Raw genomic sequence first — 19,530 nt, forward strand, 5'->3', positions numbered from 1 at the left:
TATTAGCCAATAGAATCAACATCAAATATCAAAAATTAGAAATTTAATAATTTTACACTTGAAAATATCTATGAATTATATATTTGAATACATCTCTTAAATTTCTAGGAAATTAAACAATAAGACTATTCTACTTCTTATGACTATGGCAAAAATGAATAAAAATATAATATGGTACAATCTGTCCACTTTTTGCCTTGTGTATTTGGTTTCATATGTGAAAAAAATTATTGTCAACTGTAATGTTATGAACATTTGGCCCAATATTACCTACTTTTATTTTTTTAGGTCTATTCCCTTTACTTAATACACATTTGGAGGTAATTTTTGAACTGGGGTCCTTAGGCTTCACAGGCAAGTGCTTAACCGCTAAGCCATCTCTCCAGCCCAAAAAAATAGTAATGTTTTTAAAAGAATGAATGTTATCCAGATGTCTTTACTAATGAAAAAAGCCTAGGTTATAAAATACCACATATCAAATAAGAACCAGAAAAAAATATAAGTACAAGATAAAATCAAGTAAGATAATGCAAGATAATTGATTAAGAACAACCTCCCTGAGATTAATCAAACGTTGTGACTTTTAGATAAAATATTAAGTCAGACTAAAAATGCTTTAGCAACTCATAACAAAATTCTGTTGAAACTAATTAAAGAGTAGAACTCAGCATTAGAGCTATAAAATACACAAAATGGAATAAAATAACTAAAGAATTCAAGATTAGAAATAAAAAAGGCTTACTAGGTAGGCTCCATATTAAGGTAGAAGTAACAAAAGAAGGATTAGTGGATTTAGCATAACCCAATATTAGTCAACTAATCTGAATATTAAGAGAAAGATAAATGATCCAGTAGCAATTCACAGAAATGAATTCAGTATAAAACTATGGAATTAAACTTCAGTGTAACATAAAACAAGTTCTACTTTTTAACTTCCTGGTAACTCAGCCGTCACAGAAAAATCTAATTGATAATTTACCATAGATGAACATTACCACACCAATATATGTAAGAAATATTTATCAAGTATTTTTTAAAGTTTTAATTAAAGTGGCAGAATATAAAGTGGATAATAATACAGCACAGGGGGAAACTCACAATGAAGAACTCTATCATGAGAACATTCCGCTAGGTATATGAGAGGTCAGAGTCACCATGACATGAGATCTATTTGAAGGGTACCAATAGTATTCATGTAGCTCTGTATTGTTCTGTCAATGTATCTGTGGAAAACAAATCAGAAAAAAAGCTATAAAATGAACGCAGAAATCTATGACAATTATCAAGTTAAAAAAATGTCACCCTGACTGTAGAACACTTATTATTAAGGGCTCACATGGAGTGGCTAAAAGGAAGACCTCTGGTACACTATGAATATGCTGAAATATTTCAGGGCTAATTAATATGCACAATTAATACAAGATAATAATCATATAATTATCAATAAATCCACATGGTATCAATGTAATTATTTTGTATTTACAATCTGTCCTTCTTTCTCTTTCAATGCTATAGATTCTAAAAGTATATGTGACAGTTATTAGTGAACTTTGAAATTCATCTTTACTTTTTTGTTCATTTAATGTTTAATGTGGAAAATTTTGGCAATGATATCCATCAAGTAAGCTCATAACAGTTTCTTCAGTTTCTTTTATAAGAAAGTCTAGAGGTCTAGAGGGGCATGCTTCACACTAAATCAGGCAGAAAAGAGCCACGCACAGACCTGACCACTGTCACAATTGAGCTATGGCATCACATCACACCGAAGCAATCCTACTGACACACGGCTCTAAGCTTTTATCTATGCCATTGTAAGTGAAAAGGCGCGTGTATGTGCACACGAAAGAGCGGGATGTGTAACACGTGGGTGCGTTGAGAAGCTGCAGAAAAGGGCCAGAGTCACCCAACTCAGCACCAAGACCTCACGACCACAGCCCCGGTCAGACCTCAAAAAATCCTACGAGCCTGATGCTGGAAGGTATCTGGCGAAAGGCTGCTGGGGAGATACTTTTCACAGGCTCAACAGATGTTTGCCAGAGCAGAGTCCCTTTTCCTCTTCCCAGCATAAAGGGGATCCGGGCCCAGGCCTGAAGCCCGCAATTCCTGTCTCAGAGGAACCGTCCTTCCTTGGTCTCCCTGTGTGTATCACTCAGACATCCCTGGCCTGAAATTATCATAGGACATTATGAATATGCCTGGCACTCTCCAAGGACCGAGTTTCATGAGGAGTCTCGAAAGCACCGATGGGACCCCTTGTGCTGGACCTTGGTCACGGTGAGGACGACACTGCCTACCTCTCGCTCATTTTGTTCAGCGTTCCCAGTAACGTTTTTGTGGGAGTAACCATGAATCCGAGCACATTAGAACTCAATACCAGCTCAGTGTGTAGGAAGTTTCCATGGCATCTGGCCATTCCCAGCAGCGAGTAGCCAGCCTTTGATCAACCAGATGTGCACCGAGGCCTACCGAAACACCCAATTCATGAAACGAACACCACACACATGGGCCGCGCCAAACATTGCCTGCTCAGTGGTCCTCAGTGCCCCCTGTCCTTAACTCCCTACCAAGACTCGAAACGCCCTGACGCCCTGCCCCATGTCATGGTTATCCACACACTAGGCTATCCATGCTCACGGGTGCCCAGGTTGGGACAAAGTGCTCGGCACACAAACACGTGCCTCCACAGGGGCAGGAGGCCCAAAAGTCATGGAGAGATGAATCATGCATTCCACATAGTCAACACCCTCAGAGCAGTAGGGGCTTATCTATCTCAAACTCCAAATAAAGAACTAAAAACGGTGAATGGAACCCATTACAAACCCAAGTAGGCCTGTTCACCCTCAAGACACAACACGTGCAGCTGCCTCTGTTGAGCGTGAATAGCCATCAAATGTTAACACAAGTGCCGTGTGCGAGATCCAGCGGGCTGATCTCATGAACAGCATGAGCCACCCAGCAGGCCGTGGTCCTCACGAGAATGGCCACAAACACTGTCAGGGGTTTGCATGAGTAACCAACCTAGAAGACCAGAGACAATAACAGGAGGTACCCCAGAGGCAATTCCTCCTCAAGGGAAACCACAGGACCTCTTGGCCCCCGCCATACCTAAGGTTACATCTGTGCACATACGACCACGCGTATGAGCAGAGTGGCTTCAGAATGGAGCACGACAAATCTCCACACACACGGCTGGACTAATGATTGCCAGCGAGTCCTCAGGAGCACTGGCTACGTGGAGGGTAGCACATGCCTTCTGCCCAGAGGACAGACCCCAGTTATGGGCACCTCGTTAAGGAACATATCGAAGAACATGCCACCTGTGGCACATACACCACCTTGCTCGGCGTACTTGATGAACGGTAGGGACCCCAAGCCTGCCCACGCAATGCTGTCAAAAGGGCCTCGCAGTGCCCAGCACACGCAACTAACTCTAAATTTGAGAAGAGATGTGGTGGGACCCCAGAAGGGAATCTTGAAAAGGCTGCCTGTCTTGATGGAGGGTAGAGTGTGAAGACGAGGCGGATGTGGCTGCCACAAAAGCACCTACGTGACCCCATGTGCTGGACCTCAGTCACGATGAGAACTATGGTAGTGAGCTTTCACTCATTTTGTTCAGCTTTTCCAAGGAATGTTTTTGTGGGGGGTCATCATTGATCCGAGCACACTGCTTTACACGCTTTACGGGGCGGTGCTTGCAACCTAAACCATCAAGAACACAGATAAAACTGGTGCCCTAAGGAGACACCTGGACAGGGCGCTGTATAGCCACTCACTATCAAGGGCATGCTAACTGGTCAACAATGAATGCAACACAGAAAAAGGTCACCCAGGAAGTACACCTATCACGACAGACAAGGGTGCAGCTCTGACCTTCCACAGCGGGTCCCTACACTCCAAGGAAAGGCAAGACAGAAAATTCATTCAAGTGTCAAACCGAGAACAGCAAGAAAACATGGAGGCACAGACACTAGGAAAACCCTGAGAACCTGCATGCCGAGACCCCTCCACCATCGCATCTGAACTATGGCATCAAACCAAAGCAAATATGTACATAACCGGGGATAATGATTCCCTTGCCTTCCTACACCATCAACACGCATCTGTGTACCCCACCACAACCCACACATGCCCGCATGTAGGAGTGCGATGCATAACATACTTGTGCATCACCAAGCAGAAGCAAACGGACTAGGTCACTCATCTCTACTGCACGACCTCATGTCCACAGGCCTGGGCGACCTCACCTCATCCTATGTGTGTGATACTGGACGGTCCCCCATGAAGGGCGTGGGAGAGACAAGTACCACACTTTCTCAAGGGAGGGTTGCCTGGGGTCAGCATCCCGTGTTCCTCGTCTCAGTTTGATCTGAGCCCAGCCCGGCCCCTGATGCCCTACTTTTCAACCTGAACAGAAACTTCTGAGCTCCATCTCCCTCTTGGTGTGTCTGAGACCCTTCCGGCCCCGAACCATCCAGGGCACCTTCCATTGTGCCTGTCACTGTGCTAGGACAACCTACGTGCCAAGAGCCTCCAGTGGCCGTGCCCAGAGAGATCACGTTCCCTAATTCCTCGAAAGGCAGTTAGAGGAATCGAGGATGAACCACAGGACACTTCCGGACCAGGTTCCAAGGGCACCCGACATGAACCAGGGACAACTACCCGGCGAGCTGCCAGGGAAATGAGGCCGATTTGCCCATCCCGTCAGGCCCTAAGGGATCCCATGTGCTGGACCTCAGTCACGATGAGAACGACGGTGCTCAGTTCTCATTTTGTTCAGCTTTCCATGGAATGTTTTTATGGGAGTCAGCATCGATCCGAGCACATTCGAACACGGTTCCCGCTGAGGGAGGGGGACGGAAGGTAGCAGGGCATCTGGCCATTGGCAGCACCAAGTTGCTCAACTTTGAGCATTCCAGGAGTGCACTCTGACCCCACGCCATAGCCCCATCCTCGGTACCAACATCACCAACCGTTCTGGCCCAGCCAAATTTCACCTGCCGAGTCAAGCTCAGTGATCCCTGCCACTACCACTCTACCAAGAAACCAATCACCCCAACACCTTGCCCCCGTCAAGCTTACCTGCACGCTAGGACATCCGTGCACACTTGGTGCCCGCATTCGGTCAAAGGGCTCAATGCAGCGTCGCGTGCATCTGCATCGCAGATGAGGAGTCCAACTTCATGGAGACCTGACGGCATGACTCTCCCACAGAGCTCCCCTGCCAGGAAGACACAAAGTCAACGCACACTTGAGGAAAGGGGCAGGGACAGGGATCAGTGCCACCGCCACCGCCACTGCCACCAGGCCACGATGCCCTGTGATTTCTTGGCCTATACACCTTGCAGCCCTGCCTGTGACTCTCTGGAACTGTCCTGGCATTGTGCTATGAGTGTAAAGGTGGCAACTTGCTTCTCCTCAGGAAGGTGTGGTGACGGAGAGCACCTCTCTTTTTCTGCATCTGCCTCCCTTGGTCTTCCGGAGACTCCCTGACTTTCACAGACTCCTCACTCTAGCTCCACATCAAAGGCACCACAGTGCTTCACCCGCAAAACCAAGTGCTTCCCTGCAAGGCACAAAAGACTTTATCTCCACTGCCATGTGACCCTGTTCCTGCCAGTGCCTCTCAACACTGACTGCAGCAACTGTGTTTCTAGTATATAACATCACAGGCTTATGGGTCCATGACTGGACACAGCTCTGTACATGCTTGCCACTCATCCCGTACCCCACCAACACAGGATACCGAGAGCAAGGGCACTATGGCCCTTTGGCATGCATATCCTGGCAGCCCTCCTCAAATGCTCCATGAACTTCACAGCCGTGTTCATACACCAACGTGCCGGTCACAAGCCACCTAGGGCCCTAGGCTGACCGCCAATCTGCAACCGAGGCCAGGAGTCAAGGCCACTGCTACCGTAGGATGTCAAAGGCGTAAACTGACAAAATACACGCCAATATTTCACATTCAACGACAAGGCAATGGCACAAGAAAGAATGTCCCCACACTATATCGGTGGGGCTCACAGTCAATCGTCTCTGTCTGTCGGCCAACTCTCAAAGCCCTCCACAGCTGCACTACAATCAACACCTCCATGCAGACCCAAACCTTTCCCTGGCAACGCTCTCGTGACTGCTCAAAAGGGTGCCTTCAGTAATGGGCTTCACCGCTATTTGCCCAAGACTCCAGGGCATAAGACAGCGCATGCCACCCGTGGCCCCCCAAACCTTCTGTCGCTCCACCGTTCAGTGAACACTGAATCCATCCTGGTGGGCATGAAGACTGTCATGGGGAGCCCATTCCCCAGGATGCGGAGCGGGTGGACACCACAGAGGTGGGCAGCCCACTCCTCGACCTGTCAGGGTGCATCCGGGCCATGGACAGGGGTGGCAAATTGGACCAGTGAAAACACCAAGATATGTAGAGATCTGCATGCTCCCACCCCTGAGGTGGAACTAGCCTGCTGATAGGGACTCCATGTCCACCCACAAAACCCTATCAAACATGCCTCTCCCAGCCCAGCACACCCAAATAACGCATCATTAAGAAGAGATCTGCTGGCCCCTGAGGAGGGAACTTTCAGAATGCTGACTCTCTTGGTGGCAGGTGTAGTCAAGGATCAGGCAGCTGCACCTGATTCCATAAAGCACATCCGCAACCACGTGTGCTGGACCTCAGTCTCGATGAGAATGACGGTAGTGAGCTTTCACTCATTTTTTTTCAGCTTTTCCAAAGAATGTTTTGCTGGGAGTCATCATCGATCCGAGCACATTGGAATATGCTTCCAGCTGAGGGTAGAGCATGTCCCCACACAACCTGAACATGGCCTTCACCGACTAGCCATTCTTTCATCACCCAGGCAGGGCACTTTGGCCCCATCAGGCAGCCCAGTCCACAGAAGCCACCGCCACGCCATCTGGCCGGACTAAATACGCCTTCTCACTGCATCTCAGTGATCCCTGCCATGGCAGCTCTACCAAGACTCGCAATAGCCCAACACATTGCCCCTGTCATGCTTACCTGCACATCAGTCCACCCGTGCTCCCGGGGGGCATCGCTCCGGTCACAGGGCTCAGAGCACCATCACAAGCCTCCGCGTCAGAGAAGGGCTTGTCCAGCTTCGTGGACAGGTGAAAACATGCCTCACATGCTGAACGTGCCTGCCAGGAGGATACAGAGCCAAGGCATGCTTGAGGAAAGGACCGAGGCACAGGGCCCGTGGCCTCCAGGTCAAGATGTCCCGTGGGGTCTCTGTCACTTCAGCTGCGGGACCAAACCTGTCCTCCCCATGACAGTCCCACCGTACTGCTATGAGCATAAATGAGAATCTGCCATCTCCTCGGCTAGATGAGGCAAGGGGGAGCGCACCTGGGTTGTCTTACATCTGCCTCACTTTGCCTTTCGGGTTTCCCCAACCTGCCCAGTCCATTCACTCTTTGGCTGCACGCAACGTGCTGCTCAACACGCATGCCTTCACCTGCAAACCGGAATGCTTCCCCGCAAAACCCACACGCCTTTAGCTCCAGTGACACCTGACACTTATCCTTTCGAGGGCTCCTTAACACAGCCCACAGCGACCAGCTTCGTAGGGCAACCTCATGGATCTACGGGTCCATGACTAGACAGGGACTCTGGACAAGCTTTCTGCTCATCCACAGATCCACCAATAAAAGATCCCAGGACCAGGAGGTCTACAGCCCTTGTCTGACACACTGCCCTCTCTACCAGCCCCCTCCCGGCAACAGCCAGGTCACCTCAAGTGCTCCATTCAGGTCACACCCATGGGCCTACCCCAAAGGGGCGGGCACAAACCACCACGTGCCCGCCACCGACCACAAACCGGCCGGCCGGGCCAGGACCCAAAGCCCGCAGCACCCTCCGGTGGCACAGGCCTGCAGTGGCAAATGGAAGACCAACTTTCATGCAGGGAGAAGGCCACCCACCGAGCACTCTCTTGATTTGGCTGACGGGCACAGACCTCTCTAAGTGTGACAAATCAAAGAGCCTTGCACATATGCGCAAATGTGAAAGCACCTTGGGCCGGAAGTGACTGAAGTCTAAAGGGCGCGGAGCCCAGGCGTCAATATCTGACAGCACATCCTGGCTCAGACTCAGGAGAAGGCTGCGATCTTGGACCAAAGCCAACAAGGAGATGCCTACAGGACCTCCACCTGGACAGTCAAAAACCTCAAAGCACCGGGGACTCTTCTCACACAAACCATCAACAACAGAGCACATGCATGGAGTGGACCCCAGAAGAAATCCCAGTGGGCAAGTGGAGCCATCAAGACACAACAGCTGGAGCCGTGGTTTGAACTCTAATGGCCATCAGATTGGAAGGCAAGGGGAACCTGGCAGACCTGCCAAGCTGATCCCACCCAAGGTGGGAAGAGCCGTTGGGGCCCCTGTCATCTGGAGACTCACAACCAAACTTGTCGGGAGTTTCCACAAGGAGTTTCCATGCCGGACCCCACACATTCCCACAGCAAGGGTCCCGAAGCCAACGCCGATGGCCAAGCACGCCCAGGTCCTACTCGTTTTCCTGGAAGACCTAAGAGCACACCTACGCACGTACAGCGAGGCCCGCGGGGAGCAGCATTGTGGTAGTGAGGCCTTGAGCATGAGACATCTCTATACCCAGTGGTGGACCACCCACTGCCAGCTGTACATTAGGACTACTGGACACATGGCTGAGAAAGCATGCTTCCTTCCCGGAAGACACACCAAGACAAAAGAACCCCGGTGTTGGAATGCTTTCCACACCAGGCAATGCAACTCCAGTCTCTCACAAGTACACCCACTCCGATTCTGGTCTGCAGGTCAGCCTGGTTCCTGCTGTCACGAGAAGTCTTGCCACAATTGCCCTGTGCTGACCAAGGCCTCCCAGGCTGCCTTACTGTGGACACGCACCAGGGTCCCAGCGCATGAGGCTACCTGCGATCACTGGATAGGTATGTGGCTAGATCAGCTGAGCGCACAGGCACGAGTGGCGCGCTCTCCAGGGCCTCACTGCCACAGGCTCATTCCACACAGGGCACACTTGCATATTGTCAGGGACTCCCAGCCTACCCACAGTACTGTGGCAAACAGGCCTCATGCTGCCCTGAAAACTCAAGTAACCTGTGCCCCCCGTAAAAACATCTGTCAGCATGCTGCCTCCTTTGGTGGTGGGTGAAGAGTAATGACCAGGATATGTGACTGGTACATAAAACACCTACGTGACCCCATGTGCTGGACCTCAGTCTCGATGAGAACGAGGAGTGTGAGCTCTCACTCATTTTGTTCAGCTTTTCCGGGACATGGAGTTTTGGGAGTCATCATCGATCCGAGCACACTGAAATGCATTTTACGTGGGTCAACATCAACAGGCGTGATCCCTGGTCACTAGACTTGCAGCCTCCAAGAGACGGCGTCTCCGCGGTGGCGAGGAACAGGCAATAGCGTGCACTCAGGGCACGGAACGCCGCCCCGGTGACTGGTGACCTTCGGTCCCTTGGCCAGGGCAGAACTTACCTCCGTACATTGTCTTCCGTGAGCACAGGGTGGCACCATGGGATCATGATGCATGCCGCCCCTTCTCAGGCCTCGGCAGGCCTGGAGATGAGCTGACCCAACTTCCCGGGCGGCTGCAGCCACTCCTTCCACTGAAAATTCCCCTGAAATGGGAACACAAGGCGAGACACCTTCTGAGTCAAAGCACTGGGCACATGGAGCCCCGGCCCAAGGCCATGCAGGCCTGGGAGGCACAATGAGCCCCGAGGCTTCCCAACAGACAGTCCCAGAGGATGTGTCCAAAAGCAAACACCTGTGTCATACTACGCACAGGTCCTCCTAGATCTCCTGCAACACCCGAGGGTACGGCTATGCACTCAGACCCGTGGGTATGAGCACCGTGGTGGACAGGCCTGAGGCACGAGACGTCTCTACACCCAGTGTTGGTCCACCAACTGAACGGCCAGCTGCTCGTTAGGACCACTGGAGACATGGATGGTAATGAATGCTTGCTGCCCAGAAGGCAGCCCACAGCATCGAGGCCCTGTGAAGGTATATTTTCCCCACCAGGCAATGCACTGCTAGACTGTGACAAGTTCACTCATTCCCATCCTGATCTGCTCGTCGGCCTGCTACCTGCTATACCAATCGGTCTCGCGAGACTTTCCCTGAGCTGCCCAAGGGCTCCCTGGCTGCCTGACTCAGGAGATGCACCATGGCGCCAGCGCATGGGGCTATCTTTGTTCACTGGGCCTGTGCCGAGATCAGCTGTGTGCACAGGGCAGCACGGTTTGCACTCCCGGGGCTAGGTGCTGCACACTCACACCCCCCACGTGGCCATACTTGCCTATTGGTAGGGACTCCCAGCCTGCCTTTACTATGCTGGCAAACAAGGCTCACACTGCCCAGAAAACTCAAGCAAACTGTGGACCCCTTGAAGATATCTTCCACGATGCTGCCTCCCTTTGTGGCAGGTGAAGGGGAATGAGCAGGATATGTGCCTGGTGCATCGAGCACCTACGTGACCCCATGTGCTGGACCTCAGTCACGATGAGAACGAAGAGTGTGAGCTCTCACTCATTTTGTTCAGCTTCCGGGACATGGTTGGTGGGAGTCATCATCGATCCGAGCACACTGGAAAGCGTCTTACATGAGTCAACATGGGCCGGATCCCTGGCCACTAGTCTTTCTGCACCCGGGACACCGCTTCACGAACACTCTTGAGGAACGTGCAGGCACTGTGCACTCGGGGCATGGAACACACCCCCGGTGACTGGTGAGCTTGCGTACCTCGGCCAATGACTTGCTTACCTCCCTTCTATGTCCTACAGCTGCACAGGGTGCCATCCTGGGGACATGACGCAGACCGCACCTTCACAGGCCTCTGCACTTCTGGAGATGAGTTCCTCCAACTTCCTGGGCGGCAGAGAGCGCCCCTTGCACTGAAACCCCCCCTGCCGGGAGAACACAACTTGAGGCCCACGGGAGCAAAACGGTGACGCACCCAGGTCCTGGCCCCAAGGCCACACAGGCCTGGCAGTCACAGGGAGCCTTCGGGTCCACATGTGCACACGCTGTCCACAGGGGGCACGGCCTGCCGTCCTAGTCTCTCGCAGTGTCCCACTGCACCACAGCAGCAGGTGTCTGTCTATCCCACAAATGCCAGAGAACTCAATGGGCGCCTCCGAACTCCAACGTGCACATCGTAAAGGATCCTAAAGGACTGTCTCAGTACCCAAGACATTAGGTGGCTTGAGCTCCAGGTTCTCTGTCAGCACAGTAGCCCGCCCAATAGGCGCATTCCAAATGAGGTCGTCAATGGGGAGGAGCTCCCAGTCAAAACTAGCGACCACACAGAGGCAGCACTGTTGCGCTCAGGAGGCAAGTCCCACAGGGCTTGGGATCCCTCTCACTCCTAAGGTCATGCGAGCTGCTCAACTGTGAACGCAAAACCGGCCAAGGAAATGGATGCCGTGCCCCTGTCGCGAGAGCCAAGCATGCAGCTCTCCTTCCAGGATGTGTCCCTAAAGACCAAGGCAAGGACAACTCAGCCAGCTCATCAACCTGCGTCCAACCAACATCAGCAGGACAGTGTGGGGGCATGCTTCACACTAAATCAGGCAGAAAAGAACCACGCACAGACCTGACCACTGTCACATCTGAGCTATGGCATCACATCACACCGAAGCAATCCTACTGACACACGGCTCTAAGCTTTTATCTACGCCATTGTAAATGAAAAGGCGCCTGTACGTGCACACGAAAGAGCGGGATGTGTAACACGTGGGTGCGTTGAGAAGCTGCAGAAAAGGGCCAAGGTCACCCAACTCCGCACCAAGACCTCAAGACCACAGCCCCGGTCAGACCTCAACAAATCCTATGAGCCTGATGCTGGAGGGTATCTGGCGAAGGGCTGCTGGGGAGATACATTTCACGGGCTCAACAGATGTTTGCCAGGAGCAGAGTCCCTTTTCCTCTTCCCAGCGTAAAGGGGATCCGGGCCCAGGCCCTGAAGCCCTCAATTCCTGTCTCAGAGGCACCTTCCTTCCTTGGTCTCCCTGTGTGTATCACTGAGACACCTGGCCTGAAATTTTCATAGGCGATTATGAATATGCCTGGCACTCTCCAAGGACCCAGCTGCACGAGGAGTCTCCAAAGCACCGATGGGACCCTGTGTGCTGGACCTCGGTCACGGTGAGGACGACACTGCCGACCTCTCGCTCGTTTGGTTCAGCTTTCTCAGGAACGTTTTTGTGGGAGTCACCGTGGAGCCGAGCACATTGGAACTCACTACCAGCTCAGTGTGTAGGAAGTTTCCACGGCATCTGGCCCTTCCCAGCAGCGAGTAGCAAGCCTTTGATCATCCAGATGTGCGCCGTGGCCCACCGAACCACCCGATTCATGAAACCAACACCACACACACGGGCCGTGCCAAACTTTGCCTGCTCAGTGGTCCTCAGTGTCCCCTGTCCTTAACTCCCTACCAAGACTTGAAACGCCCTGACGCCCTGCCCCACGTCAGGGTTACCCGCACACTAGGCCATCCATGCTCACGGGTGCCCAGGTTGGGACAAAGTGCTCGGCACACAAACGCGTGCCTCCACACGGGAGAGGGGGCCCTGAAGTCATGGAGAGATGAATCATGCATTCCACATAGTCAACACCCTCAAAGCAGTAGGGGCTTTTCTCTCTCAAACTCCCAACAAAGAACTAAAAACGGTGAGTGGAGCCCAATACAAACCCAAGAAGGCCTGTTCACCCTCAAGACGCAACACGCGCATGAATAGCCATCAAATGTTAACACAAGTGCCGTGTGCGAGATCCAGCGGGCTGATCTCATGATCGGCAGGAGCCACCCAGCAGGCCGTGGTCCTCATGAGACTGGCCACAAACACTGTCAGGGGTTTGTACGAGTAACCAACCTGGAAGACCAGAGACAATCACAGGAGGTTGCCCAGAGGCAATTCCTACTCAAGGGAATCCACAGGCCCCCTTGGCCCCCGCCATACCTAAGGTTACATCTGTGCACACACGACCATGCGTATGAGCAGAGTGGCTTCAGGATGGAGCATGACATATCTCCACACCCAGGGCTGGACTCATGACTGCCAGCGAGTCCTCAGGACCACTGGCCACGTGGAGGGTAGCGCATGCCTTCTCCCCAGAGGACAGACCCCAGATACGGGCACCTCGTGAAGGAACAATTTGAAGACAATGCCACCTGTGGCACATACACCGCCTTGCTCGGCGCACTTGATGAACGGTAGGGACTCCAAGCCTGCCCACGCAATGCTGGCAAAAGGGCCTGGCAGCGCCCAGCACACCCAACTAACTCTTCATTGGAGAAGAGATGTGGTGGGACCCCAAGAAGGGAATCTTCAAAAGGCTGCCTGTGTTGATGGAGGGTAGAGTGTGAGGACGAGGCGGATGTGGCTGGCCACAAAAGCACCTACGTGACCCCATGTGCTGGACCTCAGTCACGATGAGAACGACGGTAGTGAGCTTTCACTCATTTTGTTCAGCTTTTCCAAGGAATGTTTTTGTGGGGGGTCATCATCGATCCGAGCACACTGCTTTACACGATTTACGTACGAGGGTCAAGGTAGGCGGGATCCCTGGCCGCTAGGCTTTCTGCATCACTGCACGACACCACCGCCCTCGGCTGAAGGTGCAAGCACCATGCGCTACGGGCATGGAACACATCACAGGTCACTGGACACCTTGTTTACCTTCACCAGTGCAATGCTTACCTCCGTGCCTGCTGTCGCTTTGGCAGAGGTCGCCCCCCTCGGGTAACCATGCAGACCGCACCATCTATGGTCTCTGCAGCTCTGGAGGGTCCATTGAATTTCCGGAACAGCCGAAGGCACCCCTCCACTGAAACTGGCCCTGACAGGAGAACAGAAGGCGATGCTCCTCTGAGGAAAGGGACGATGTACGCGAGTTGCCGCCTAACGGTCAGGCAGTCCCGACAAGCACAAGAGACCACTGGTACCTATGTGCATGTGCTGCCCAAGAGGCCATGGCCTGCAGGCCTTGTCTCGTGTTCTTTCCCACAACACCATACCAGCAGGGCCTGCCTGACACCCAGACACCAGAGAACTCCACCAACACGGCCTGCACCCTAACGAGCACAGAGAGCCCTAAAGATTGCATGAGCCCCGGAGAAGTCAGGTGACGTGAGCCCCCTCTTCTCTCTGACCCCACACCTCTGCCATGGAGAGCCATTCACAGGGGCCTGGTATACAGGGCGGTGCTTGGAGCCGAAACCATCAAGAACACAGAGATAATTCTGGTGCCCTCAGGAGACACCTTGACAGGGCGCTGTATAGCCTCTCACTCTCAAGGGCACGCTAACTGGTCAATGGTGAATGCAACACAGGAAAAGGTCACCCAGGAAGTACACCTATCACGACAGACAAGGGTGCAGCTCTGACCTTCCACAGCGGGTCCCCACACTCCAAGGAAAGGCAAGACAGTTGTTCATTCAAGTGTCAAACCGAGAACAGCAAGAAAACATGGAGGCACAGACACTAGGAAAACACTGAGAACCTGCATGCCGAGACCCCTCCACCATCGCATCTGAACTATGGCATCAAACCAAAGCAAATATGTACATACCCGGGGATAATGATTTCCTTGCCTTAAAACACCATCAACACGCATCTGTGTACCCCACCACCACCCACACACGCCCACATGTAGGAGTGCGATGCGTAACATGCTCGTGCATCACCAAGCAGAAGCAAACGGACTAGGTCACTCATCTCTACTGCACGACCTCATGTCCACAGGCCCCGGGAGACCTCACCTCATCCTATGTGTGTCATGCTGGATGGTCCCCCATGAAGGGCGTGGGAGAGACAAGTACCACACTTTCTCCGGGCGGGGGGGGGGGGTTGCCTGGGGTCAGCATCCCGTGTTCCTCGTCTCAGTTTGATCCGAGCCGAGCCCGGCCCCTGATGCCCTCCTTTCCAACCTGAACAGAACCTTCCGAGCTCCATCTCCCTCTTGATGTGTCTGAGACCCTTCCGGCCCCGAAATCATCCCGGGCACCTTCCATTGCGACTGACACTGTGCTAGGACAACCTACGTGCCAAGAGCCTCCAGTGGCCGTGCCCAGAGCGATCACGTTCCCTAATTCCTCGAAAGGCAGTTAGAGGAATCGAGGTTGAACCACAGGACACTCCAGGTTCCAAGGGCACCCGACATGAACCAGGGACAACTACCCGGCGAGCTGCCAGGGAAATGAGGCCGATTTGCCCATCCCGTCAGGCCCTAAGGGATCCCATGTGCTGGACCTCAGTCACGATGAGAACGACGGTGCTGAGTTCTCACTCATTTTGTTCAGCTTTCCAAGGAATGTTTTTGTGGGAGTCATCATCGATCCGAGCACATTGGAACACGGTTCCCGCTGAGGGAGGGCGACGGAAGGTAGCTTGGCATCGGGCCATTGGCAGCACCAAGTCGCTACACTTTCTGCATTCCAGGAGTGCACTGTGACCCCACGCCATAGCCCCATCCTCGGTACCACCCCACCCAACCGTTCTGGCCCAGCCAAAGTTCGCCTCCTCAGTCAAGCTCAGTGATCCCGGCCACTACCACTCTACCAAGAAACCAATCACCCCAACACCTTGCCCCCGTCAAGCTTACCTGCACGCTAGGACATCCGTGCACACATGGTGCCCACATTCAGTCAAAGTGCTCAACGCAGCTTCGCGTGCATCTGCATCGCAGAAGGGGAGTCCAACAGAATGGAGACCTGAAGGCATGACTCTTCCACAGGGCTCCCCTGCCAGGAGGACACAAAGGCAACGCACACTTTAGGAAAGGGCCAGGGACAGGGACCAGCGCCACCGCCACTGCCACCAGGCCACGATGCCCCGTGAGTTCTTGGCCTATACAGCTTCCAGCCCTGCCTGTGACTCTCTGGGACTGTCCTGGCATTGTGCTATGAGCATAAAGGTGGCAACCTGCTTCTCATGAGGAAGGTGTGGTGACGGAGAACACCTCTCATTTCCTGCATCTGCCTCCCTTGGTCATACAGAGACTCCATGACTCTCACGGACTCCTCACTCTCCCGCCTACACGTCCCAGGCACCACATTGCTTGACACGCAAAACCAAATGCTTCCCTGCAAGGCACAAAAGACTTTATCTCCGCTGCCATGTGTCCCTGTTCCTGCCAGTGCCTCTCAACACTGACTGCAGCAACAGTGTTTCTAGTATATAACATCACGGGCTTATGGGTCCATGACTGGACACGGGCTCTGGACATGCTTGCCACTCATCCCGGACCCCACCAACACTGGATCCCGGAAGCAGGGGCACTATGGCTCTTTGGCACGCACATCCCGCCAGCCCACCACAAATGCTCCATGAACTTCACAGCCGTGTTCATACACCAACGTGCCGGTCACAAGCCACCTAGGGCCCTAGGCTGACCGCCAATCTGCAACCGAGGCCAGGAGTCAAGGCCAGTGCTACCATAGGATGTCACAGGCCTACAGTGACCAAATGCACGCCAATATTTCACACTCACCGACAAGGCAATGGCCCAAGAAAGAACGTCCCCACACTATCTCGGTGGGGCTCACAGTCAAAGGTCTCTGTCAGTCGGCCAACTCTCAAAGCCCTCCACAGCTGCACTACAATCAACGCTTCCATGCAGACCCAAACCCTTCCCAGGCTGCGCTCACGTGACTGCCCAAAAGGGTGCCTTCGGCAATGGGCTTCACCGCTATTTGCCCAAGACTCCAGGGCATAAGGCACAGCATGCCACACGGGGCCCCCCAAACCTTCTGTCGCTCCACCTTTCAGTGAACACTGAATCCATCCTGTTGTTCATGAAGACTGTCAGGCGGAGCCCCTGCCCCGGGATGCGGAGCGGGCTGACACCACAGGTGTGGGCAGCCCACTCCTCCACCCGTCAGGGTGCATCCTGGCCATGGACAGCGGTGGCATCTTGGACCGGTGAAAACACCAAGATATGTAGAGATCTGCATGCTCCCTCCCCTGTGGTGGACCTAGCCTGCTGATAGGGACTCCATGTCCGCCCACAAAACCCTATCAAATATGCCCCGCACAGCCCAGCACACACAAATAACGCATCATTAAGAAGAGATCCGCCGGCCCCTGAGGAGGGAACTTTCAGAATGCTGACTCTCTTGGTGGTGGGTGTAGTCGAGGATCAGGCAGCTGCGCCTGATTCCATAAAGCACATCCGAGACCCCGTGTGCTGGACCTCAGTCTCGATGAGAACGACGGTAGTGAGTTTTCACTCATTTTGTTCAGCTTTTCCAAGGAATGTTTGGCTGGGAGTCATCATCGATCCGAGCACATTGGAATATGCTTCCAGCTGAGTGTGGAGCATGTCCCCACGCAACCTGAACATGGCCCTCACCGACTAGCCATCCTTTCGTCACCCAGGCAGGGCACTTGGGCCCCATCCGGCAGCCCAGTCCACAGATGCCACCGCCACGCCATCTGGCCGGACTACATACGCCTTCTCACCGCATCTCAGTGACCCCTGCCATGGCAGCTCTACCAAGACGCGCAACAGCCCCATGTCATACTTACCTGCACATCAGTCCACCCGTGCTCCCGGTGCACGTCGCTTCGGTCACAGGGCTCAGAGCACCATCACAAGCCTCCACGTCAGAGAAGGGCTTGTAAAGCTTCGTGGACAGGTGAAAACATGCCTCACACGCTGAACGCGCCTGCCAGGGGGATACAGAGCCAAGGCATGCTTGAGGAAAGGACCGAGGCACAGGGCCCGTGGCCTCCAGGTCAAGATGTCCCGTGGGGTCTCTGTCACTTCAGCTGCGGGACCAAACCTGACCTCCCCAGGACTGTCCCCACCGTACTGCTATGAGCATAAGTGAGAACCTGCCATCTCCTCGGCTAGATGAGGCAAGGGGGAGCGCACCTGGGTTGTCTTACATCTGCCTAAGCTTTGTCTTTCGGGATTTCCCCAACCCGCCCAGTCCATTCACTCTTTAGCTCCACACAACGTGCTGCCCAACACGCATGCCTTCACCTGCAAACCGGAATGCTTCCCCGCAAAACCCACACGCCTTTAGCTCCAGTGACACCTGACTCTTATCCTTTCGAGGGCTCCTCAACACAGCCCACAGCGACCAGCTTCGTAGGGCAACCTCACGGATCTATGGGTCCATGACTAGACAGGGACTCTGGACAAGCTTTCCGCTCATCCACAGATCCGCCAATACAAGATCCCAGGACCAGGAGGTCTACAGCCCTTGTCTGACACACTGCCATCTCTACCAGCCCCCTCCTGGCAACAGCCAGGTCACCTCAAGTGCTCCATTCAGGTCACACCCATGGGCCTACCCCAAAGGGGTGGGCGCAAACCACCACGTGCCCGCCACCGACCACAAACCGGCCGGCCGGGCCAGGACCCAAAGCCCGCGGCACCCTCCGGTGGCACAGGCCTGCAGTGGCAAATGGAAGACCAACTTTTCATGCAGGGAGAAGGCCACCCACCGAGCACTCTCTTGATTTGGCTGACGGGCACAGACCTCTCTAAGTGTGACAAATCAAAGAGCCTTGCACATATGCGCAAAAGTGAAAGCACCTTGGGCCGGAAGTGACTGAAGTCTAAAGGGCGCGGAGCCCAGGCCTCAATCCCTGACAGCACATCCTGGCTCAGGCTCAGGAGAAGGCTGCGATCTTGGACCAAATCCAACAAGGAGATGCCTACAGGTCCTCCACCTGGACAGTCAAAAACCTCAAAGCACCGGGGACTCTTCTCACACAAACCATCAACAACAGAGCACATGCATGGAGTGGACCCCAGAAGAAATCCCAGTGGGCAAGTGGAGCCATCAAGACACAACAGCTGGAGCCGTGGTCTTGAAGTCTAATGGCCATCAGATTGGAAGGCAAGGGGAACCTGGCAGACCTGCCAAGCTGATCCCACCCAAGGTGGGAAGAGCCGTTGGGGCCCCTGTCATCTGGAGACTCACAACCAAACTTCTCGGGAGTTTCCACAAGGAGTTTCCATGCCGGACCCCACACATTCCCACAGCAAGGGTCCCGAAGCCAACGCCGATGGCCTAGCACGCCCAGGTCCTACTCGATTTCCTGGAAGACCTAAGAGCACACCTACGCACGTACAGCGAGGCCCGGGGGGGAGCAGCATTGTGGTAGTGAGGCCTTGAGCATGAGACATCTCTATACCCAGTGGTGGACCACCCACTGCCAGCTGTACATTAGGACTACTGGACACATGGCTGAGAAAGCATGCTTCCTTCCCGGAAGACACACCAAGACAAAAGAACCCCGGTGTTGGAATGCTTTCCACACCAGGCAATGCAACTCCAGTCTCTCACAAGTACACCCACTCCGATTCTGGTCTGCAGGTCAGCCTGGTTCCTGCTGTCACGAGAAGTCTTGCCACAATTGCCCTGTGCTGACCATTGCCTCCCGGGCTGCCTTACTGTGGACACGCACCAGGGTCCCAGCGCATGAGGCTACCTGCAGTCACTGGATAGGTATGTGGCTAGATCAGCTGAGCGC

At 53.5% G+C, this 19,530-nt stretch overlaps 10 non-coding genes across 10 annotated transcripts; all 10 read right to left on the bottom strand.

Moving 5' to 3' along the window:
• Window positions 1–2,260: 2,260 nt before the first annotated feature.
• LOC123459924 lies at window positions 2,261–2,353 on the bottom strand. Its single transcript, XR_006636659.1, has one exon. It is a non-coding gene; the product is annotated as a small nucleolar RNA SNORD116 (small nucleolar RNA).
• Window positions 2,354–3,562: 1,209 nt separating this feature from the next.
• On the bottom strand, window positions 3,563–3,657 carry LOC123459883. Its single transcript, XR_006636619.1, has one exon. It is a non-coding gene; the product is annotated as a small nucleolar RNA SNORD116 (small nucleolar RNA).
• Window positions 3,658–4,727: 1,070 nt separating this feature from the next.
• On the bottom strand, window positions 4,728–4,816 carry LOC123459888. Its single transcript, XR_006636624.1, has one exon. It is a non-coding gene; the product is annotated as a small nucleolar RNA SNORD116 (small nucleolar RNA).
• A 1,851-nt stretch (window positions 4,817–6,667) lies between these two features.
• LOC123459886 lies at window positions 6,668–6,762 on the bottom strand. Its single transcript, XR_006636622.1, has one exon. It is a non-coding gene; the product is annotated as a small nucleolar RNA SNORD116 (small nucleolar RNA).
• Window positions 6,763–9,231: 2,469 nt separating this feature from the next.
• Window positions 9,232–9,325, bottom strand: LOC123459891. Its single transcript, XR_006636627.1, has one exon. It is a non-coding gene; the product is annotated as a small nucleolar RNA SNORD116 (small nucleolar RNA).
• Window positions 9,326–10,526: 1,201 nt separating this feature from the next.
• On the bottom strand, window positions 10,527–10,617 carry LOC123459912. The gene has a single exon (XR_006636647.1). It is a non-coding gene; the product is annotated as a small nucleolar RNA SNORD116 (small nucleolar RNA).
• Window positions 10,618–12,170: 1,553 nt separating this feature from the next.
• Window positions 12,171–12,263, bottom strand: LOC123459903. The gene has a single exon (XR_006636639.1). It is a non-coding gene; the product is annotated as a small nucleolar RNA SNORD116 (small nucleolar RNA).
• A 1,195-nt stretch (window positions 12,264–13,458) lies between these two features.
• On the bottom strand, window positions 13,459–13,553 carry LOC123459873. The gene has a single exon (XR_006636609.1). It is a non-coding gene; the product is annotated as a small nucleolar RNA SNORD116 (small nucleolar RNA).
• A 1,734-nt stretch (window positions 13,554–15,287) lies between these two features.
• LOC123459853 lies at window positions 15,288–15,380 on the bottom strand. Its single transcript, XR_006636589.1, has one exon. It is a non-coding gene; the product is annotated as a small nucleolar RNA SNORD116 (small nucleolar RNA).
• Window positions 15,381–17,229: 1,849 nt separating this feature from the next.
• LOC123459861 lies at window positions 17,230–17,323 on the bottom strand. The gene has a single exon (XR_006636597.1). It is a non-coding gene; the product is annotated as a small nucleolar RNA SNORD116 (small nucleolar RNA).
• Window positions 17,324–19,530: the final 2,207 nt, after the last annotated feature.

The sequence above is a fragment of the Jaculus jaculus genome, chromosome 3, assembly GCF_020740685.1.
Source record: "Jaculus jaculus isolate mJacJac1 chromosome 3, mJacJac1.mat.Y.cur, whole genome shotgun sequence".
NCBI classification, from domain to species: domain Eukaryota; kingdom Metazoa; phylum Chordata; class Mammalia; order Rodentia; family Dipodidae; genus Jaculus; species Jaculus jaculus.